Source organism: Bufo bufo, chromosome 2 (genome assembly GCF_905171765.1).
Source record: "Bufo bufo chromosome 2, aBufBuf1.1, whole genome shotgun sequence".
Classification (NCBI taxonomy): Eukaryota; Metazoa; Chordata; class Amphibia; order Anura; family Bufonidae; genus Bufo; species Bufo bufo.
Genome location: NC_053390.1, coordinates 51,765,908 through 51,787,604, shown reverse-complemented (window position 1 = coordinate 51,787,604; position 21,697 = coordinate 51,765,908). Strand labels below are relative to the sequence as shown.

At 44.2% G+C, this 21,697-nt stretch overlaps 1 protein-coding gene across 3 annotated transcripts in view; it reads right to left on the bottom strand.

Moving 5' to 3' along the window:
* The window catches only part of MALT1 (MALT1 paracaspase), a 223,675-nt gene that overhangs the window by 77,236 nt on the left and 124,742 nt on the right, over window positions 1-21,697 (bottom strand). The gene's annotated exons all lie outside the window — the stretch shown is intronic.

The window sequence follows — 21,697 nt, the reverse complement described above, 5'->3', positions numbered from 1 at the left end:
ATATTTGTGCAACCTAGGACTGTATTAACTCTAGCAGTTGCTGCTTGGCATTCACCGTCTTTCTCCTGCTCCGTTTTCTCTACAGACAGTTTTTTTAGATTTCGAAATAGCAGCTATATAAGCAGAGTGAAAAAACGAGTTTGGGAGCTTGCAAGTGTGTTTTGTCTTAAGTGTGTGATTTAAGATTAAATGACTTTAGATTAATGGACATTAGAAAGGAACTGCATTTATTCAGTGTTTATCTTTTTCATTGCATTGTGTGGTTTACCTTGTTTTTGTTTTTGTTTAATCCCATTAGCAAATATGTGCTCCATGATTGCCAATGCAGTCAAGTCCACATCTTGTGCAATGTATGCCGTCCTTGAAAAACCCCTTTGAGGGGGCATATTTCTATGCAAAATGTGAACAAATTACATTAGTGACTTTCAACACTGTGATACCTTGGCAATATGGAAAGGAACAGACGCTCGCTGGGGTAGATGATTGGGAGTGTGGTAGCTTGGAAGAGCAGGAAAGAGAGGTAGCTAACTGGGTAACAGTTAGAAGGCAAGGTAGAGGGAAGATCGCCAGGGAGGCTAGCCCTAATCTTACACACCCCCACAAGTTTGCCAAGTTGGCAGGTGATGGGGATGTCAGTACAGGGATGGGACTGCTGCAGCAAGACATTTCCTCTGCTAGTCAGGGGAATGTCATCTTCAGCAAAAATGGGACCAGGAGGGCAGGGCAGGCCAGATAGATGCTGGTAGATTGAGACTCTATCATTAGGGGTACAAATAGGGCAATCTGTCTCAAAGACTGGGATCATTGAATGGTGTGTTGTCTTTCTGGCACTGGAGTTCAACATATTATGGATCGGGAATAGTCAATAAATATATGTAGTGGCTCACTTGTCGTGATTTCTGGAGTGAGGTGCCCTGTTAAAAAGGCTTACCCTAAAAGCCTCTCAAAAAGAGGTATACAAAAATTAATTATATTAACACGCACTCTGTCATACGGAACTGTATCAAAATCTAGTGCTTTAATTGGATATAAAGAAAAAATATATATAGATAGAACGGGTAGAGACTGGTTATTATAAGTAATAGGCAATATACTGTAGATACAATTAGCAAAATATTTCATTGACCCTAATACATATATTGATAATTAGTGTTCTTTTTGTTGCTCCATAATTATATCCAAATCAAATATCTTCATGATTGAGTCAAAGAGTTCTTCTTTAACATGACTAATCAAGGGAATAATATTTATCGAACCCAGTGATTGTGAAAGAACGTAAAATTGTAAAAATAAGAATAAAAATGAGTTTCAATTAATCATTGTGATTTCTTCAATTGTTATTTCTTGATTTGTTGAAAATATAATATCATTTAATATATTCTATTTCATTAAGTGTCCTTTAATATATTCTATTTGTATATAGTCTCTCTTGGTGTAAAAATAAAATAAAATTGATAATATCCCTTAGATCATTAGCTTAGTTCTACAATGCCCCTTATATAATTCGGAGCAGAGTATTCATTCAGAACATAATATCCAATAGAGCAGGCACGAACAACCCGAGGCTCTCCAGCTGTTGTAAAACTACAACTCCCACCATGCCCTGCCGTAGGCTGATAGCTGTAGGCAGTCTGGGCATGCTGGGAATTGTAGTTTTGCAACAGTTGGAGAGCCTCAGGTTGTCCATCCCTACAATAGAGTATGGTTAGAGTGTTATCGCTGCTGAGCAGCTACATTACTGCCTTGACGTCTTCAACGGGAACAGCTCCCCATATAACGAGCGATGTAGCCGCAATGGTGTCCTTTCCAGGTTTGGTGTCCCACGTGTTAGTAACTTCACCTTTCCGCTGGGTTAACAGACCACTACTAAGTCTAGGACTATTAAACCTTCACCCAGTCCGAATGTTTGTAATATTTCCTTCCATTTGTCTTTAGTAAATGTCAATCTTTTTTTTTTTTTTTGGGGGGGGGGGTTTGTTCGTGGCTGTAAACCTCTGTATATAATCCATTAGGGGGTTTTCCTAGATTGCATTTAATCTGTCACTAAACGCGTTTTGGAGCCTGCACGCTCCTTCCTCAGTGGTATATCGTGGATCGGGTTGATAGATTACGAAAGGGACTGGTGAAGACCCTACAGTCATGGTGCACACTGGCACTAATGACAATGTTAGAGGTAGGTGGAGGGTCCTTAAAATAATTTCAGGGACTTAGGTTGCAAGCTTAGGGCAAAGACCTCAAATGTTGTATTTTCTGAAATACAACCGGTGCCACGAGCCGCACCAAAAAGAAAGGGGGAGATTAGGAAGGTAAACAAGTGGCTGAAGTGGTCTAGGAAGGAGGGATTTGGGTTTCTGGAGAACTGGGCCAACTACTCTGTCGGCTACAGGCTCTATCGTAGGGATGTGCTGCACCTCAATGGGGAAGGGGCAGCTGTTTTAGGAGAAAAAATAATGGCTAAAAGGTTGAAGGAGTGTTGAAACTAGGGACCAGGGGAGGGTGACTACCTTATAGAAGGGGAAGATACTGCATTGTAAAAAACTGAGAGGAGGAAGGGTTTGCCTTCATGTAAAGTACTGTCTAAAGCCCACACTTTGGAGTCACTGTGGGTAGAAATACCCGGGGTCAAAAACAATAATAAAATACTGATAGGAGTTTGTTATAAACCACGTAATATACCAAAGTGCACAGAAAATCTACTACTAAGTGAGATAGATAAGGTGGAAAATCATAATGAGGTTGTTATTATAGGGGACTTCAGTTGCCAAAGCCAATAAGATAATGGGTTGCATCAGAAAGGGGCATAGATGCCCGTGATAAGAACATAGTCCTACCACTTTACAAATCACTAGTCAGACCACACATGGAGTGCTGTGTATAGGTCTGGGCTCCTGTGAACAAGGCAGACATAGCAGAGCTGGAGAGGGTCCAGAGGAGGGCAACTAAAGTAATAACTGGAATGGGTGGACTACAGTACCCTGAAAGATTATCAAAATTAGGGTTATTCACTTTATAAAAAAGACGACTGAGGGGAGATCTAATAACTATGTATAAATATATCAGGGGTCAGTACAGAGATCTATCCCATCATCTATTTATCCCCAGGACTGTGACTGTGACAAGGGGACATCCTCTGCGTCTGGAGGAAAGAAGATTGGAAATTGGCAAATGTCGTGCCCATTCACAAGAAAGGTAGTAGGGAGGAATCGAGCAACTATAGACCAGTGAGTCTGACATCAATAGTAGGCAAATTAATGGAAACCCTATTAAAGGATAGGATTGTGGAACATCTAAAATCCCATGGATTGCAAGATGAAAAACAACATGGGTTTACTTCAGGGAGATCATGTCAAACAAATCTTATACATTTTTTGGACTGGGTGAATAAAATAATAGACGGTGGAGGTGCAGTAGACATCGCATATCTAGATTTTAGTAAGGCTTTTGACACTGTCCCACATAGAAGACTTATCAATAAACTGAAGTCATTGAGCATGGACTCCCATATTGTTGAGTGGATAAGGCAGTGGCTGAGTGACAGACAACAGAGGGTTGTAGTCAATGGAGAACATTCAAAACAAGGTCATGTTACCAGTGGGGTTCCACAGGGATCTGTACTGGGACCGATATTGTTTAATATCTTCATAAGTGATATTGCAAAAGGCCTCGATGGTAAGGTTTGTCTTTTTGCTGATGACACAAAGATATGTGATAGGGTTGATGTTCCTGGAGGGAAACGCCAAATGGAAAAGGATTTAGGAAAACTAGAAGAATGGTCAGAACTCTGGAAACTGAAATTTAATGTGGATAAGTGCAAGATAATGCACCTGGGGCGTAAAAACCCAAGGGCAGAATATAGAATATTTGACACAGTCCTGACCTCAGTATCTGAGGAAAGGGATTTAGGAGTAATTATTTTAGAAGACTTAAAGGTGGGAAGACAATGTAATAGAGCAGCACGAAATGCCAGCAGAATGCTTGGATGTATAGGGAGAGGTATAAGCAGTAGAAAGAGTGAAGTGCTTATGCCGCTGTACAGAACACTGGTGAGACCTCACTTGGAGTATTGTGCGCAGTACTGGAGGCCATATCTCCAGAAGGATATAGATACTCTAGAGAGAGTTCAGAGAAGAGCTACTAAACTAGTACATGGATTGCAGGATAAAACTTACCAGGAAAGGTTAAAGGACCTTAATATGTATAGCTTGGAAGATAGAAGACAGAGGGGATATGATAGAAACTTTTAAATACATAAAGGGAATCAACTCGGTAAAGGAGGAGAGCATATTTAAAAGAAGAAAAACTACCACAAGAGGACACAGTTTTAAATTAGAGGGGCAAAGGTTTAAAAGTAATATAAGGAAGTATTACTTTACTGAGAGAGTAGTGGATGCATGGAATAGCCTTCCTGCAGAAGTGGTAGCTGCAAATACAGTGAAGGGGTTTAAGCATGCATGGGATAGGCATAAGGCCATCCTTCATATAAGATAAGGGCCGGGGGCTATCCATAGTATTCAGTATATTGGGCAGACTAGATGGGCCAAATGGTTCTTATCTGCCGACACATTCTATGTTTCTATGTTTCTATGATTCTTTCCGGTAAGAGCAGTGAGACTATGGAACTCTCTGCCTGAGGAGGTGGTGATGGTGAGTACAATAAAGGACTTCAAGAGGGGCCTGGACGTATTTCTGGAGCGTAATAATATTACAGGCTATAGCTACTAGAGAGGGGTCGTTGATCCAGGGAGTTATTCTGATTGGAGTCGGGAAGGAATTTTATTCCCCTAAAATGAGGAAAATTGGCTTCTGCCTCATGATGTTTTTTGCCTTCCTCTGGATCAACTTTGCAGGATAACAGGCCGAACTGGATGGACGAATGTCTTTTTTTAGCCTATGTTACTATGTACCATGGGCTACATACACTTGTTTACATATATTTACAATAAGATTGTAATTCATCTGCCAAGTATCTTCCAACCTTTACAGTTTTGATTGTCTGCTAATACAAAAAATAAAAAATCAGAGGTAAAATCTATATAGTATGGTAGCTGCACTGCTTGCCACTATATGATTAGAACAGATAAGTTTGTTGATTCCGGTGGGGGCAGAGAATACAAAATTATACATCACATTTTCTGCAAAACAGAGGTGGTCATCTATTATGCGGAGTGCCCATGTGGTCTCATCTATATAGGGATGACCACTAGGGCGTTCAAAATCGGAGTACTCGAACACATTCGATACATTAGGGCAGCAGTTGAGATCTCTGAACAAGAGAAACTCAAGAAACTGAAACCGATTGCAAAACATTTTTTGGGGAGAATCATAACAGCAACCCCAGGGGGATCGGGTAAGATTGGGAATTAGAGGAGGAGACATTAAACAATGCCTCCTTAAAGGGACACTGACAGGCCTTCTGAGCATAATTAGCTCTTTATATGCCCCCCTAGGTCTTATAATAAGTTCCCAATTCATATAAGTATTATCCCTGTGCGCATTATAAAACGTTAAAAATAATCTTTATAATCACCTCTCCTTTCTGCCCAAGGGGCGTTCTTTGTGTCGCATTTGTGCCCAGCCGCGTCCCAACTGCCGGATCCTTAGACACGCCCATCTCATTAGTATTCACTTGGCGCAATGTGATCACGGCGAGCGAGGGTGCCGGGCGCATGCGCATGATCTCCGAATGTCGGGGACTGGAAAATACCGCCCAGCGAAGTGAATACTAATGAGATGGGCGTGTCTAAGGATCCGGCAGTTGGGACGCGGCTGGGCACAAATGCGACACAAAGAACGCCCCTTGGGCAGAAAGGAGAGGTGATTATAAAGATTATTTTTAACGTTTTATAATGCGCACAGGGATAATACTTATATGAATTGGGAACTTATTATAAGACCTAGGGGGGCATATAAAGAGCTAATTATGCTCAGAAGGCCTGTCAGTGTCCCTTTAAGAAAGAAACTAAATTGATGGTTCTGCTTAATACGGTGACCCCTCATGGACTTAATGAGGCCCTGAGTTTCAAATCCTCTCTCTAATGTTTTTATGATACGCTATTTTATACTTACATATTCTTTTCTGTAATTTTTATAGCCTTATTTGCCCTTTGAATATTGGAACCATAATATTTCCTATGTGACCGTTAGGATGGGTTGAATGGAATGGGAAGTGGGAGAAGACCCCATCATTCGTTTTTGGGAGATACCACTATATGAACTATCAAGACGTATGAGCAAAGTGATCTGAAATTGGGATATATTTTTTATTTTTCACATGAATTGTGGCACTTGGGGTTATTATTTTATTGCATTTATTATATTTATTGTATGTTTACACTTTGACATTTTTTTACTATTGAATATTTTTTGTCTAGACACTTATTAATATTGTCCATTTTTCTAATGGAATATGGTCCTATTATTATTTTCACAGATATTTTTTATATTTGCACTAGGACTATGTATCATGTAGTGTGTATGTCATGAGTAGGGAGGTTCTTGCACTTTGGCACTTTATTGATTCTAGTATTTACTAATATGTCACTATTTTGATATCATATAAAACTGGTGCGGTATTTATGTAAGCGCATGAGTATGTCCCTTATTACTATGATATAGCTCAGTGGTGCCCAACCATTTTTCGTCTGAGGGCCGCACTAGACTTGGTATAAATTTTGCGGGCCGGAACCAGGTAGCTTTGCCAGAAAGAAATGCAAACGCTGTGAGGGGGCTCGTGTGAGCATTACTACTGTGAAGAGGGCACATATCTGGCATAACTACTGTGAGGGGGGCACATATCTGGGCATAACTACTGTGAGGAGGGTACATATCAGGGCATAACTACTGTGAGGGGGTACGAGTGAGCATTACTACTGTGAAGAGGGCACATATCTGGCATAACTACTGTGAGGGGGAAAATATCTGGGCATAACTACTGTGAGGGGGCACATATCAGGGCATAACTACTGTGAGGAGGGCACAACTACTGTGAAGAGGGCACATATCAGGGCATAACTACTGTGAAGGGGCACATATCTGGGCATAACTACTGTGAGGGGGCACATATCTGGCCATAACTACTGTGAGTGGGCATGTGTGAGCATTACATCTGTGAAGAGGGCACATATCTTGGCATTATTACTGTGAGGGGGCACATATCTGGGCATAACTACTGTGAGGGGGCATGTGTGAGCATTAAGTCTGTGAAGAGGGCACATATCTTGGCATTATTACTGTGAGGGGGCATGTGATGTATACATGTGTGTAATGTGATGATCACACACTGCACTACATACATTACACACATGTATACATCACATACTGCGCTGTCACCTTCTTCTGCAGGTCTACCTTGATGTCTGGTCTTTAGGCTTCAGTCAGATCCTCCACCGCCATGCTTGCGCCGTGTGCCCGACACCACCAGGAGCTGGCCCCTCCTCCTTTCATCTCCCGCCGGCTTCTCCTACAGCAGGGCGCTCTATCGCTCCAGTGCCCGCCCAATCTTAACAATCAAGGGCGTAGCTAGAAATGATCTCCCACCCCCACATACCTATTGGACCTCCCACCCCTTCCAGAGCTCCCACCCAAACACCCCTCCAGGACCTCCCACCCCAACATCCCCCCCTTCAGTGTCCGCCACAGATCCCCCCCTTCAGTGTCCGCCACAGATCCCCCCCCTTCAGTGTCCGCCACAGATCCCCCCTTCAGTGTCCGCCACAGATCCCCCCTTCAGTGTCCGCCACAGATCCCCTTCAGTGTCCGCCACAGATCCCCCCCCTTCAGTGTCCGCCACAGATCCCCCCCTTCAGTGTCCGCCACAGATCCCCCCCTTCAGTGTCCGCCACAGATCCCCCCCCTTCAGTGTCCGCCACAGATACCCCCCTTCAGTGTCCGCCACAGATACCCCCCTTCAGTGTCCGCCACAGATACCCCCCTTCAGTGTCCGCCACAGATACCCCCCTTCAGTGTCCGCCACAGATACCCCCCTTCAGTGTCCTCCACAGATACCCCCCTTCAGTGTCCGCCACAGATACCCCCCTTCAGTGTCCGCCACAGATACCCCCCTTCAGTGTCCGCCACAGATACCCCCCTTCAGTGTCCGCCACAGATACCCCCCTTCAGTGTCCTCCACAGATACCCCCCTTCAGTGTCCTCCACAGATACCCCCCTTCAGTGTCCTCCACAGATACCCCCCTTCAGTGTCCTCCACAGATACCCCCCTTCAGTGTCCTCCACAGATACCCCCCTTCAGTGTCCTCCACAGATACCCCCCTTCAGTGTCCTCCACAGATACCCCCCTTCAGTGTCCTCCACAGATACCCCCCTTCAGTGTCCTCCACAGATACCCCCCTTCAGTGTCCTCCACAGATACCCCCCTTCAGTGTCCTCCACAGATACCACCCTTCAGTGTCCTCCACAGATATCCCCCCCACCCAGAGCCGCTTCCTAGATAATTTATTCACTGCACTTGCCTCTGTGAAATTGAAGAGAAGCGCCGTAATCTCGCACAGGCGCACTGGCAGAGGCCAGGAAGACGGTGCATGCGCACTTCGATGCCTCTGCCAGTGCGCCTGTGCGAGATTACGGCGCTTCTCTTCAATTTCACAGAGGCAAGTGCAGTGAATAAATTAGCTAGGAGGCGGCGCTGGGCAGGGAGATTGCAGGCAGCATCGCTTTGCTGTCTGTGCCGTTCGCAGCGCTCCCTGCGCTGATAAAGTCCTGTCACTGCGCGGGCCGCATGACACGGCTTCGCGGGCCGTAGGTTGGGCATCACTGATATAGCTGAATAGCGCTAATAATGGATCGGATCAGACTCCACTCTGTCATAGTGTTTCTGACCTTTTCCTTATAAGTCCTCTTTCTTCTCATATATATTCCTTACAGCCAGACTTTCTTTCGTTATGGTTTTTGTTTTTGGTGTTGAGATATGGACGGCTAGTGTATAGTTTACAGGGTTGCTTGGTTACCCTGTCAGCTGTTGCAGCGCATCGCCGTGGTGCGCTGTGCGCCGGATCACATGAGGGGCACCGCTACGTCTCCTTGGGAGGCGGGCTGGAACGCATGGCGTGCGTTCCACCCCTCCTCCTGATGAGAAAGGCGTCTCCATGTTTTGACCGCGGCGCGCAGCATCAGAGGGGATGCGCTCGATAGGACACAGCAGCTGAATCATGTGAGTTCATTATGTATACTTGGCACCCTTTTTTGGACATAAATTTGGGTTGAGGGCTTTATTTTATTACCTCCTGACGAAGCTGAGGCGAAACGCGTGTCGAGGTTTTTCTGGCTGACCAGTGCTGTTTCTTCTACCCCCAATCATGTCTTGCGGTATGTATTACCTACATGTTTTAGGCTCTTTGTGATATATTGCATTATATTATTTGTGGCCTCCTTGATTTGCCCTTGCTGTACTATTGCTTCGGGTTAGTAGTATCTATTATACACTTTTTAGGTTTGTTATCTGCATGGGAATATACCTACATTGTGGGATATACCCAGGGGGCATATAGAGCCGGTCACTATGTGCTATTTATCTTTTACAAGGGCACATATTTATATTTGTGACTATGCGGGACATGTGTAACATCTGTTTGAGGGTAGCAGCAGCAGTGGTTAGGTTATTCTGGTACCTTTATACGTCTGTTGTTTCCTCTTTAGTTCTATTTTTATGTTGTGATATGCTTTGTATATGGACTTTTTATGCAATAAAATGGAGTTATATTTTTTGACTATTTTGGGCATGTGTCGTTGTTTTTGAGTAAACAACATTGTAGGTAAAATCTATATAGAAGTAACTTTTATTGTATAACTTCTACAGAAAAATGATTCATCGATGGACCACTTCCTTATACTTAGGTTATAACCTTCCATATGAAAGTATCTGAGGGGGTTTTCCCTTATTCGTCTTTCATCTCGAAGGGAGATTTCGCTCTTCAGAAATTCTGGCTGGATCTCAAGTATTCTTACACAATCCCCAAATTTAAGGTTTCATGATTGAAAGTAGTAGGAATCTCTGTCCACACATCTGTTATCTCTTTCTTCCTCTGTCAGATATTCATATTGATTTCCTATAAGAACGATAGGACGTGCTTTGTCCAAGAACATATCCAGTCAATGATTGACCACCGAATCACATGTCCGTGTCCAGAGGAACCAGCAAGAACAGTCTTGATATTTTTTTTAAATAAAAAATGAAAAAATGCCTTGTATCTTACCTTCGCTCAAAGGGATTGTCTGAGTTATTTATTTACTTACTTTTTTATTAGAACGCTATTAGAATAACAAATAAATATTAAAAATGAATAATAAATAATAAAGAATTTGACTCAAACCCCCTCTTTTCCAGCTCCTCCTCGCAACAGCAGCCATGACATCATGTTTTGGCTGCAGCAGCAAGGTGCTAGTGCCAGTTAGGTGACTGCTGCAGCTAGTCATTGACTTTAGCAGTAAACACCGCAATTACTAATAAAAACAATATCAGATCCGCGCTCAATCTTTGGAATCACCCATCAATCCAGAGATTATTCTTCTTCCTTCTGGTGATTTTTCTGTTGGTGATAAAATCTCATTTCTCTACACCAACCCACACAGGTTGCTAGACTGTGTTACCACTATCCACTGCCATGTCAGTTGGTGTGCTGCTACGCAGTTAAATTTATATAGTTTAATCCATTCAACCATTCATATATACTATATTTGGTTATATGCTCCAATCTAGTGGCCGTTTTTGGTAATGCACTTGTTTTCTCTTGTTAGTGATATCTGTGATTCATTTCATTGCTTCACCCCTTCTTCTGTGTACCTCACTTTCTGTTTCTTCATACTGCTCCAGACATATGCACAGGCACACATGTATTCTCATGTACGCTTACAAAAGCATAATCTTTTTTACTGCACAATACCGGAATCCATCTGTTCTGCTGTACTCTGTTATCTGGCTTATAGAATAAAGCAACTTACATGGATAAACTCGGTGTTGGTGAGTTCAAGCTATCTGATAAGGATTGTCCGCAGTAATTATATCTGCTTATACAGGCCAGGCATAGAGGTTTCACTAGGGATAAATCGCTATTACAACAATCGGAGTCAGAATAGTTGGTGTGGAGAAATATGAGATTTTATCCTTTTATTCTGTGAGTCAAAAAAATGTCAGTTTTGCATACCTTGTGCTGGCGTACTTCACTATTGCTGTTACTATTTTAGTGTGACCAAAGCACGAAAGATCAGAGTTTCCGGGTACAATTTTGTTCCGAACAGAGAAGAGAGAAGGATGGTGTTAATAGTTACCAACAGTAAAAGCACCAGAAGGAAGAAGCCGGGGATAAGAATAATCTCTGGATTGACTGGTGATTCCATAGACAGAGCGCGGATCCGTTATTGTTTTTATTAGTATTTGCTAAAGGGATCTGGACTTAAAGGGGTTGTCCCACGAAAAATATTCTACGGTTTTTAAACCAGCACCTGGATCTGAAGACTTTTGTAATTGCATATAATTAAAAAATTTTGCATAGCCATATTGCATAAAATGCATTGAGTTATTGCATAAAATGTATCTGTATAGCGCCCCCTGCTGTTTGTTCTTTTTCTTATTTCTTTGTCCTGCTTACTGGGAAGGCCGCACATGCTCAGTTTCATCCTTCAAATGCCTCCTGGGCTGTGATTGGGAGAGCATGCACACGCCCCTTGAGCTGCAGCAGAAAAGACACTCCCATTGAGCTGCCAGCTTGATATAAATCTAGCAGAGCAATGAATGAGGAGATCTCTGGATCCATGTGAGGTACAGGGCTGGTTCTAGCTTTGTTAGAAAGAGATTGTCATGTACTATGCGATTTTCATTTTTTACATTAGTCATGGGATAACCCCTTTAATCCCTATATAGGATCCCGCTGCACAAGAGACATATTCAGCGATCTAGATAAGGACATACGTGCTGGTTTTAAAGTATACATCGCAAGACTGCTGAGGCCAATGACATAGTAGCCAACAGACCTGAATTTGCAGGGACTCTCATTCATTTTCAGAGACAGTCCTTGCAAGTTCAGGTTGTCCTGGGGTGTATAAAATTTATCGACTACAATATATGGACATGTAACCGCTGCAGTCAGAAAAATAAAGCCTACAGGTGCTGGAACGGATTGGGTTCAGGGTGATGAGTATACTTTTTATTGACTTAATTTTTTTTTCTTTCTCAAATTAACTTGGTCAGTCCCTTTAAACACTGTTCCCTAAGCCTTTCTACTGGCTTAACAAAGGGTTGTATCCCTGATAAGTGTTCCCACTTCAGTAGCGTGACATCTCCCCCTCTGCTAGAGATGCAATGACCACACTGGTGCCTTTTACCACATTTGTTGGTCCTGCCCAATTGTACAGGATTTCTGGACTATTTTCAAAGAACAGATTAGTAATCCGTGTTCCTTGCATCTTCCAATAGATCAACCTATCATACTTCGTCTCCCTCTTACCTAACTCCATCAACAATACTTTACAGTCAAATGGAGATCTTGGACGATTCCTGATAGTCATCAGTGAATACTGTAGATAAAGTTGACCTAATTTTAACTCTCTTCCACATCTAGAGTCCCTGGATTACCTTTAGAGGATTCCAGATGAATTGAGATAATAATTTCATGTGTGTTCCCTCAATCGTTTTCCCCGTCCCCCTTTTTCGGTATTATGCCTTGACTTTAATTACAATCAAAATAGATTTGTATTTATACCTATATGTTTCCTAAATTAATACAGTTCCTTTGGAATCAGAAATAAACCATTGTCGATAATATCAGACAACTAGCAGTAATATCTGTGGAATCCGCTACGACCTTTCATACCCCCAGTTTTTCTGTTTCCTTTTTTATTGTCAAGAAATACTTCAGTACTATATGTATTATGTCTATTGCATAAAGTTAAAGGTATTATCCAAGATCTCTAATGCCCCCCCCCCTCATATGCCCGGTCCCCTCACACGGATTGTACTTACCTCGCTCCCCAGCACCCGCGTTGCTTCTCATACCAGCTGCCGCTGCATCTCACCATTGCACGTATGAAAACATCCAGCATCGGAGGGGGCAGCCAGTAGCAGGCTGTGGCGGGAACGAGTCTCCCTAGCACCACCCACGATGCTAGGGAGGCTTGTTGAGATAATTTGTATGTTTTACTTCAAAGGAGAATCATCCAAGATTGAAAAAAACAATAATTGTCTAAATTTTAGAAAATTAGAAAACAAAATATGTCCCTATTAATTACAACTACTACGATTCCAAGATTAGGACAATCCCCCAGAAAAACTGTCCCTCTTGGCCATGGCTGTATCTGGTATTGCAGCTTGGCCATATGAACTTCACTTTTGAGTGCCTAGGTATGAGTCCTACTTCTGCACCCCCTATAGCTACACCTTTGGCTTTTTAATTTTTTTTATTTTAATACAGCTACTATTTGTAGCCGTGCCCTGAACGTGCCAGACAGTGATTCAGTAAATTCACACTTCCAGTCTTTTTTTTAATAAAAGAGAAGCTGTAATATTTCTTTGACATTCAGAGACCACAGAATCTGCAGATATCTAAGCGTTTGCATAGAGACGTTTGCAATGATTATTCATGTAATACTGGAAAACCCCTATAATATCGATCCAATTCTGAGCTAAAGGCTCAAACAATCTATGTAAGTTTTAGTCTGTAGGGTTTAAAAGTGTTCATGAAGTGACGAGCACATCTATGCCCAAAGCCACCATCATTTTTATGTACCCTATGACTCAATCTAGAGTACCCCAGAATAGTTTAATAGTTTACATTTGATGTTCAGATGTATTGCAACCCACATAACTTTGTATGGATGGGTAAGGGTTAACAATTCTAACTGTACCCTTTAGGAGGCTAGGAGTTGGACTTAGGTCCACCCCTAGTTTTACTGTGTGAGTCTAGGGTTAACTGAGGAACAGATGGGAACTACATGTGCTCAGTCCTTGGACCTTGAAGATGGTCTAGGCACCAAATCCCAGAAAATCACTGAGATATTTGCATCTAGAAAGCCATCTGTACTTTACAGTACAACTGGGAGAAAAGAAAGGACTAGAAGGTCCATTTTCCAAGGTATTAGTTGTTTAAGGCTGATATAGACTTTAATGCAGTGAGAGGAACATTGCTAATACATCGTTCAGACTTTGATATGGTCAAGAAAAGACGTATATTAATCCTGTACCCTACAACTAGGAATTACAGATGAGTTATCAAGAATTTTATTGCAAGCCTTAGATTCTGCAGTGAGACAGATTTTGGAAGGATAGAGGGAAGGAATATTACAACTTTGCCTATATCCAGACATCATTGTTTGGGAAGATTAGCACTGTAAACTGATTGGAACTGTGTTTTGATATTGTTGGATGTAATACAACCTGCTGTCACGGATGGTGTACAGGAAACAAGACAATACCATATAAACAATGTCTCTCTGGATCCACAACTAAGGAACAAAGGGAGACCCCTGCAATAGTCCTGCCGCTCTCCCTCACTGCTCAGCCTATGCGAACACCCCAAAGGTGGATGGGCGCATATCCACGTTCCTCGGCTATCTATTACCTGAAGACCCTACAATAGTGAGGGGACACGACCACCGGCTCCCTACACTGACACGGAGGGAGTCAGGGTCACCTGGATCCAGAAAAGAGAAAATCATAAATACATAAACAGCACTTAACTTGCAGACGACTGACGACTGGGAACTGGGAACTGCATGCACACACACTCCAGGAAGTTGTATCAGCCGCACACTACTGCATTATGGGTGGAATTTAAAGGGCAGCAATCAGTCCGACTGCATGACAGCTGAGATAGACTAACGAGATGAGAAACTAAACCAAAACAAAGAAATTCAAGGAGGAGGATCTGAAAAGCTCCTATGAGCGCTTCTCAGCTGTCTGGCTGTGACAGTACCCCTCCCTCTAGGAGTGAACTCCAGACACTCAGAGCCCACCTTCTCAGGGTGGGACCTATGGAAAGCCCTGATGAGACGAGAGGCCTTAATGTCCGTCACTGGGACCCACACCCTCTCCTCAGGACCATAACCCTCCCAATGAACAAGGTCCATTTTCCAAGGTATTAGTTGTTTAAGGCTGAAACAGACTTTAATGCAGTGAGAGGAACATTGCTAATACATCGTTCAGACTTTGATATGGTCAAGAAAAGACGTATATTAGTCCTGTACCCTACAACTAGGAATTACAGATGAGTTATCAAGAATTTTATTGCAAGCCTTAGATTCTGCAGTGAGACAGATTTTGGAAGGATAGAGGGAAGGAATATTACAACTTTGCCTATATCCAGACATCATTGTTTGGGAAGATTAGCACTGTAAACTGATTGGAACTGTGTTTTGATATTGTTGGATGTAATACAACCTGCTGTCACGGATGGTGTACAGGAAACAAGACAATACCATATAACAATGTCTCTCTGGATCCACAACTAAGGAACAAAGGGAGACCCCTGCAATAGACCTGCCGCTCTCCCTCACTGCTCAGCCTATGCGAACACCCCAAAGGTGGATGGGCGCATATCCACGTTCCTCGGCTATCTATTACCTGAAGACCCTACAATAGTGAGGGGACACGACCACCGGCTCCCTACACTGACACGGAGGGAGTCAGGGTCACCTGGATCCAGAAAAGAGAAAATCATAAATACATAAACAGCACTTAACTTGCAGACGACTGACGACTGGGAACTGGGAACTGCATGCACACACACTCCAGGAAGTTGTATCAGCCGCACACTACTGCATTATGGGGAGGAATTTAAAGGGCAGCAATCAGTCCGACTGCATGACAGCTGAGATAGACTAACGAGATGAGAAACTAAACCAAAACAAAGAAATTCAAGGAGGAGGATCTGAAAAGCTCCTATGAGCGCTTCTCAGCTGTCTGGCTGTGACAGTACCCCTCCCTCTAGGAGTGAACTCCGGACACTCAGAGCCCACCTTCTCAGGATGGGACCTATGGAAAGCCCTGATGAGACGAGAGGCCTTAATGTCCGTCACTGGGACCCACACCCTCTCCTCAGGACGATAACCCTCCCAATGAACGAGGTACTGGAGGGAACCGCGGACAAGACGAGAATCCACAATCCTAGAGACCTGAAATTCAAGATTTCCATCAACCATAATCGGAGGAGGAGGCAAAGGCGAGGGTACAATAGGTTGAACATAAGGTTTCAATAAGGACTTATGAAAAACATTATGGATCTTCCAAGTCTGAGGAAGATCAAGACGGTAGGCAACTGGATTGATGACAGACATGATCTTGTAAGGCCCAATAAACCTAGGACCCAACTTCCAGGAGGGAACCTTCAATTTGATATTCTTGGTAGACAACCACACCAGATCACCAACATTCAGGTCCGGACCAGGCACACGTCTCTTATCCGCCACACGCTTATATCTCTCACTCATGCTCTTTAGATTATCCTGAATCTTTTGCCAAATAGATGACAAAGACGAGGAGAATCTGTCCTCATCAGGTAAACCACAAGACCCCTCTCCCAAGAAAGTCCCAAACTGCGGATGAAACCCATATGCACCAAAAAATGGTGACTTATCAGAGGACTCCTGACGACGGTTATTTAAAGCAAACTCAGCAAGGGACAAAAAAGAACACCAATCCTCCTGATTCTCCGCCACAAAACAGCGCAGATATGTCTCCAGATTCTGATTGACACGCTCTGTCTGGCCATTCGACTGCGGATGGAAAGCAGAAGAGAATGACAACCGAACCCCCAAGCGAGAACAGAAAGCCTTCCAGAATCTGGAAACAAACTGCGTGCCCCTATCAGAGACTATGTCTGAAGGAATCCCATGCAATTTGACAATGTGGTCAATAAATGCCTGCGCCAGCGTCTTAGCATTGGGCAAACCAGGAAAAGGGATAAAATGCACCATTTTGCTAAAACGGTCCACCAGCACCAGAATCACAGACTTCCCCGAGGAACGAGGCAAGTCCGTTATGAAGTCCATGGACAGATGTGTCCAAGGACAGGAAGGAATGGGCAAAGGAAGGAGAGGACCTGATGGCCGTGAATGAGGGACCTTGGCACGAGCGCAAGTCTCGCAAGCTGCCACAAAACCCTCAACCGACTTACGAAGCGCAGGCCACCAGAATCTCCGAGCAATGAGATCCAGTGTGGCTCTTGCCCCCGGGTGCCCAGCAAGGACCGTATCGTGGTGTTCTTTAAAAATCTTGTGTCTCAAAGCGAGAGGCACAAACAACCTCCCAGGAGGACAAAGATCAGGAGCTTCTGACTGGGCTGCCTGCACCTCTGCCTCCAATTCAGGAAAAAGAGCAGAGACCACCACACCTTCAGCCAAAATGGGACCCGGGTCTTCAAAATTCCCACCTCCCGGAAAACAACGTGACAGGGCATCTGCCTTCACATTCTTAACCCCAGGGCGGAACGTAACAACAAAATTAAACCTTGAAAAGAACAAAGACCATCTGGCCTGTCTCGGGTTCAGACGCTTGGCTGACTCCAAGTAGGCCAGATTTTTATGGTCAGTAAACACGGTAATAGGGTGTCTGGCACCCTCTAGCCAATGGCGCCATTCCTCAAAAGCCAACTTGATGGCCAACAATTCCCTATCTCCCACATCATAATTTCTCTCTGCGGAGGAGAGTTTCTTTGAGAAAAAGGCACACGGTTGCCATTTGGCAGGAGAGGAACCCTGAGACAAGACCGCACCCACCCCTACCTCAGAAGCATCAACCTCAACTATGAAGGGTAACGAAATATCAGGTTGTACTAGGATGGGAGCGGAAGCAAAACTCTCCTTAAAATTAGAAAAGGCCTTACGCGCCTCTACCGACCAGGAAGAAAAATCTACCCCCTTTCTGGTCATATCAGTGAGTGGTTTAACAAAAGAGGAATAATTCAAAATAAATTTCCTGTAATAATTAGCAAAGCCCAAAAAACGCATCAGCGCCTTCTGATTCTCAGGAAGCTCCCACTCAAGCACAGCGCGGACCTTCTCGGGGTCCATGCGAAAACCAGAAGCGGAGACAAGAAACCCCAGAAATTGGATCTCTGGAACCGCAAACACACATTTTTCCAGTTTCGCGTATAATTTATTCTCCCGCAGGATGAGCAAGACCTGACGTAAGTGTTCCTTATGAGTCTTGAAATCAGGAGAAAAAATCAAAATGTCATCCAAATACACTAATACAAATTTTCCCATTAAATGATAAAAAATGCTGTTGACGAAATGCTGAAAAACGGCTGGGGCATTCATCAAACCAAAAGGCATAACCAAATTCTCAAAATGGCCCTCAGGGGTATTGAAAGCCGTCTTCCATTCGTCTCCTTCTCTGAGCCTAACCAGGTTGTATGCCCCTCTTAGGTCTAATTTGGAAAAGACTTTAGCCCCAACAACCTGGTTAAACAGGTCCGGGATCAGAGGAAGCGGATAAGGATCACGAATAGTGATACTGTTCAGCTCCCTGAAATCCAGACAAGGTCTTAAAGAACCATCTTTTTTCTTAACAAAGAAAAAAACAGCGGCAACAGGTGACTTCGAGGGTCGTATGTGTCCTTTTCTCAGACTCTCAGAGATATATGCACGCATAGCGACCCTCTCAGGTTGGGAGAGATTGTATAAATGAGATTTAGGCAGCTTGGCGCCTGGGATGAGATTAATAGGGCAATCATACTCCCTGTGCGGAGGTAAACCCTGAACTCCACTCTCAGAGAAGACATCCAAAAATTCAGAGAGGAAAGGTGGTACAGTCTTAGTAGAAACCTCAGAAACAGATGTTATGAGGCAATTCTCTCTGCAAAAGTTACTCCAACCATTTATTTGCCTCGCTTGCCAATCAATGGTGGGGTTATGTTTAGTGAGCCAGGGTAGCCCCAACACTAGAGGAGTAGGCAAACCGCTAAGGACGAAACATGACACATCCTCAACATGAGCATCACTCACAATTAAACGGATATTGTGAACTATGCTCTTTAATGATTTCTGAGAAAGTGGAGCTGAATCAATAGCAAAAACAGGAATATCTTTTCCCATAGTGCATACCTGGAAACCATGAGTTATTGCAAATTGATTATCAATGAGGTTGACAGCTGCTCCACTATCCACAAAAATCTCACAAAAAATGCTCTTGCTCTCTAGCGCCACCCTAGCAGGCAGGACAAAACGGGAACTACAAGCAAAAGGGAAACCTTCAATTTCCGCCTCAACCTTGCCAATAGTAACAGACGGAACATTTATAAAAGATTTTTTCCTTTTTGTCTCTTTATTACTCCCAGAAAACTGCCTGAATCTCCTAGAGGGACAAACATTTGCCAGATGATTTATACCTCCAGAACAAAAACAAACCCTCCCCTGCGGGCTGAATCTTCTATTGTCAGAGGCAATCAACCCCAGCTGCATGGGCTCCTGCTCAGAAGGGGCTGACAGCGACTGAGACCCCTGTGCACAGAATGAGACCGCTGCACTGTCCCGGGACTGAGTATGACAGGAAGGAGAGATCTCTCCTCTCTCTCTAAGACGCCTGTCAATACGAACAGCCTGAGACATAGCAGAATCCAAGGAGGTAGGTCTTTCATGAAAGGCAAATGCATCTCTCAATCCCTCTGAAAGACCATAGCAAAATTGACTTCGGAGTGCAGCATCATTCCAACCCGTATCTGCTGCCCATCTCCGAAATTCTGAGCAGTATATCTCTGCGGATTGTTTACCCTGGCATAACAGACGTAGTCTAGACTCAGCCAGAGCAATACGATCCGGATCATCATATATCTGACCCAGGGCTAAAAAGAATTCATCCACTGAACGGAGGGGCCGTGCCCCCTCCGGCAGCGAAAAGGCCCAGGACTGAGCGTTACCCCTGAGCAGCGATATAATGATCCCCACCCTCCGTTCTTCATCACCAGAAGAATGGGGAAGAAGGCGAAAATGGAGTTTGCAAGCCTCTCTAAAACGCACAAAATTCTCACTACCCCCGGAGAACGTATCCGGGAGCGAGATCTTAGGCTCAGCACAAACTCCATGAACGCAAGCTGAACCGGTCACTTGAAACTGAGAAAAAGTCTTACGGAGATCAGCTACCTCCAAAGCAAGACCCTGAAAGCGTTCAGCCAAAAGTGAAACCGGATCCATGCTTGAGACGGTTTTGGCGGCTGATAAGGTCACGGATGGTGTACAGGAAACAAGACAATACCATATAACAATGTCTCTCTGGATCCACAACTTAGGAACAAAGGGAGACCCCTGCAATAGACCTGCCGCTCTCCCTCACTGCTCAGCCTATGCGAACACCCCAAAGGTGGATGGGCGCATATCCACGTTCCTCGGCTATCTATTACCTGAAGACCCTACAATAGTGAGGGGACACGACCACCGGCTCCCTACACTGACACGGAGGGAGTCAGGGTCACCTGGATCCAGAAAAGAGAAAATCATAAATACATAAACAGCACTTAACTTGCAGACGACTGACGACTGGGAACTGGGAACTGCATGCACACACACTCCAGGAAGTTGTATCAGCCGCACACTACTGCATTATGGGGAGGAATTTAAAGGGCAGCAATCAGTCCGACTGCATGACAGCTGAGATAGACTAACGAGATGAGAAACTAAACCAAAACAAAGAAATTCAAGGAGGAGGATCTGAAAAGCTCCTATGAGCGCTTCTCAGCTGTCTGGCTGTGACACCTGCATTCTGCACTTTAGTAAAGAGAGACTTGTCTATTTTCTACAACTGGCCTGGTCCCTGACTTCAGCACCATTCGCCGGCCATAGCACCTACATCTCCAGCTTTGCACCTGTACCAAACACAACACCAATGGCAACCCAATTACCATCAGGCAGGAGCCCCAACATCTTAGTGTGCCCCGAGAGAAAATGAAAAAGATGGTCCCTGAGGGGAGAAGGTGCGGAAGCACCCTCCCGGGGTGTACTGCTCTGTAACGAGAGATATGTGAAAAATAAGGGGCAGTAACGTGTTAAAACCTAGAGTTTATTAGGACAATTAAGATCCCAAAATTGGGAAGAGAAAGCCCCTACCAGACAAACTGTACAAACATCGACAAGGGACCTACGTTAATAGGTCACCTGCAGGTCACGTCCACTACTACGCTTGAATATGGGGCGGAGGTGGAGCTGACCAACAAACAGACACTGTATTAAGACTACGGCGGTGTGCCATAGGTCTATTAATATGTCAATAGGCGAGAGAAAAAGGGTAGATCTTACCGGTGGTAAACATCAGGACCCTGTAGTCCAATGCACAGGGGGGGGGGGGGGGGGGGGGGGGGGGGGAGATTCTTGTGCTTGAATGCGTCCTCCAATCAGTTGTACCTTAGTGCCAAAGGGCCACAGGGAAAGTCTGTCCCTGTTAATCCCCTACTTGGCCTATTAATCCCTAAGGTAACCTCCTAACACGGGGTCCTCTCCCCGCAAGGGGTGGCCCCGTCCGGAACCTGACCCTAATTAATGAACCCTAGAGGGCCCTGTGGGGACAGGGGAATTGGCCCTATTGGGGGTAAGAGCTACCAGGGTGTGAGGAACTAGTGATGGTAGATATATTCAGAGTCCCTACGCTTTTCGTTTGGGAATATATCATGCTTTAAAGGGAAAGGGTACCTCCACTTCTAAAGGACCCCCTAACTCATCAGGGGACAGGGGTCACGAGTAGCGGAAGTGTCCCCGGTCCTAAGAC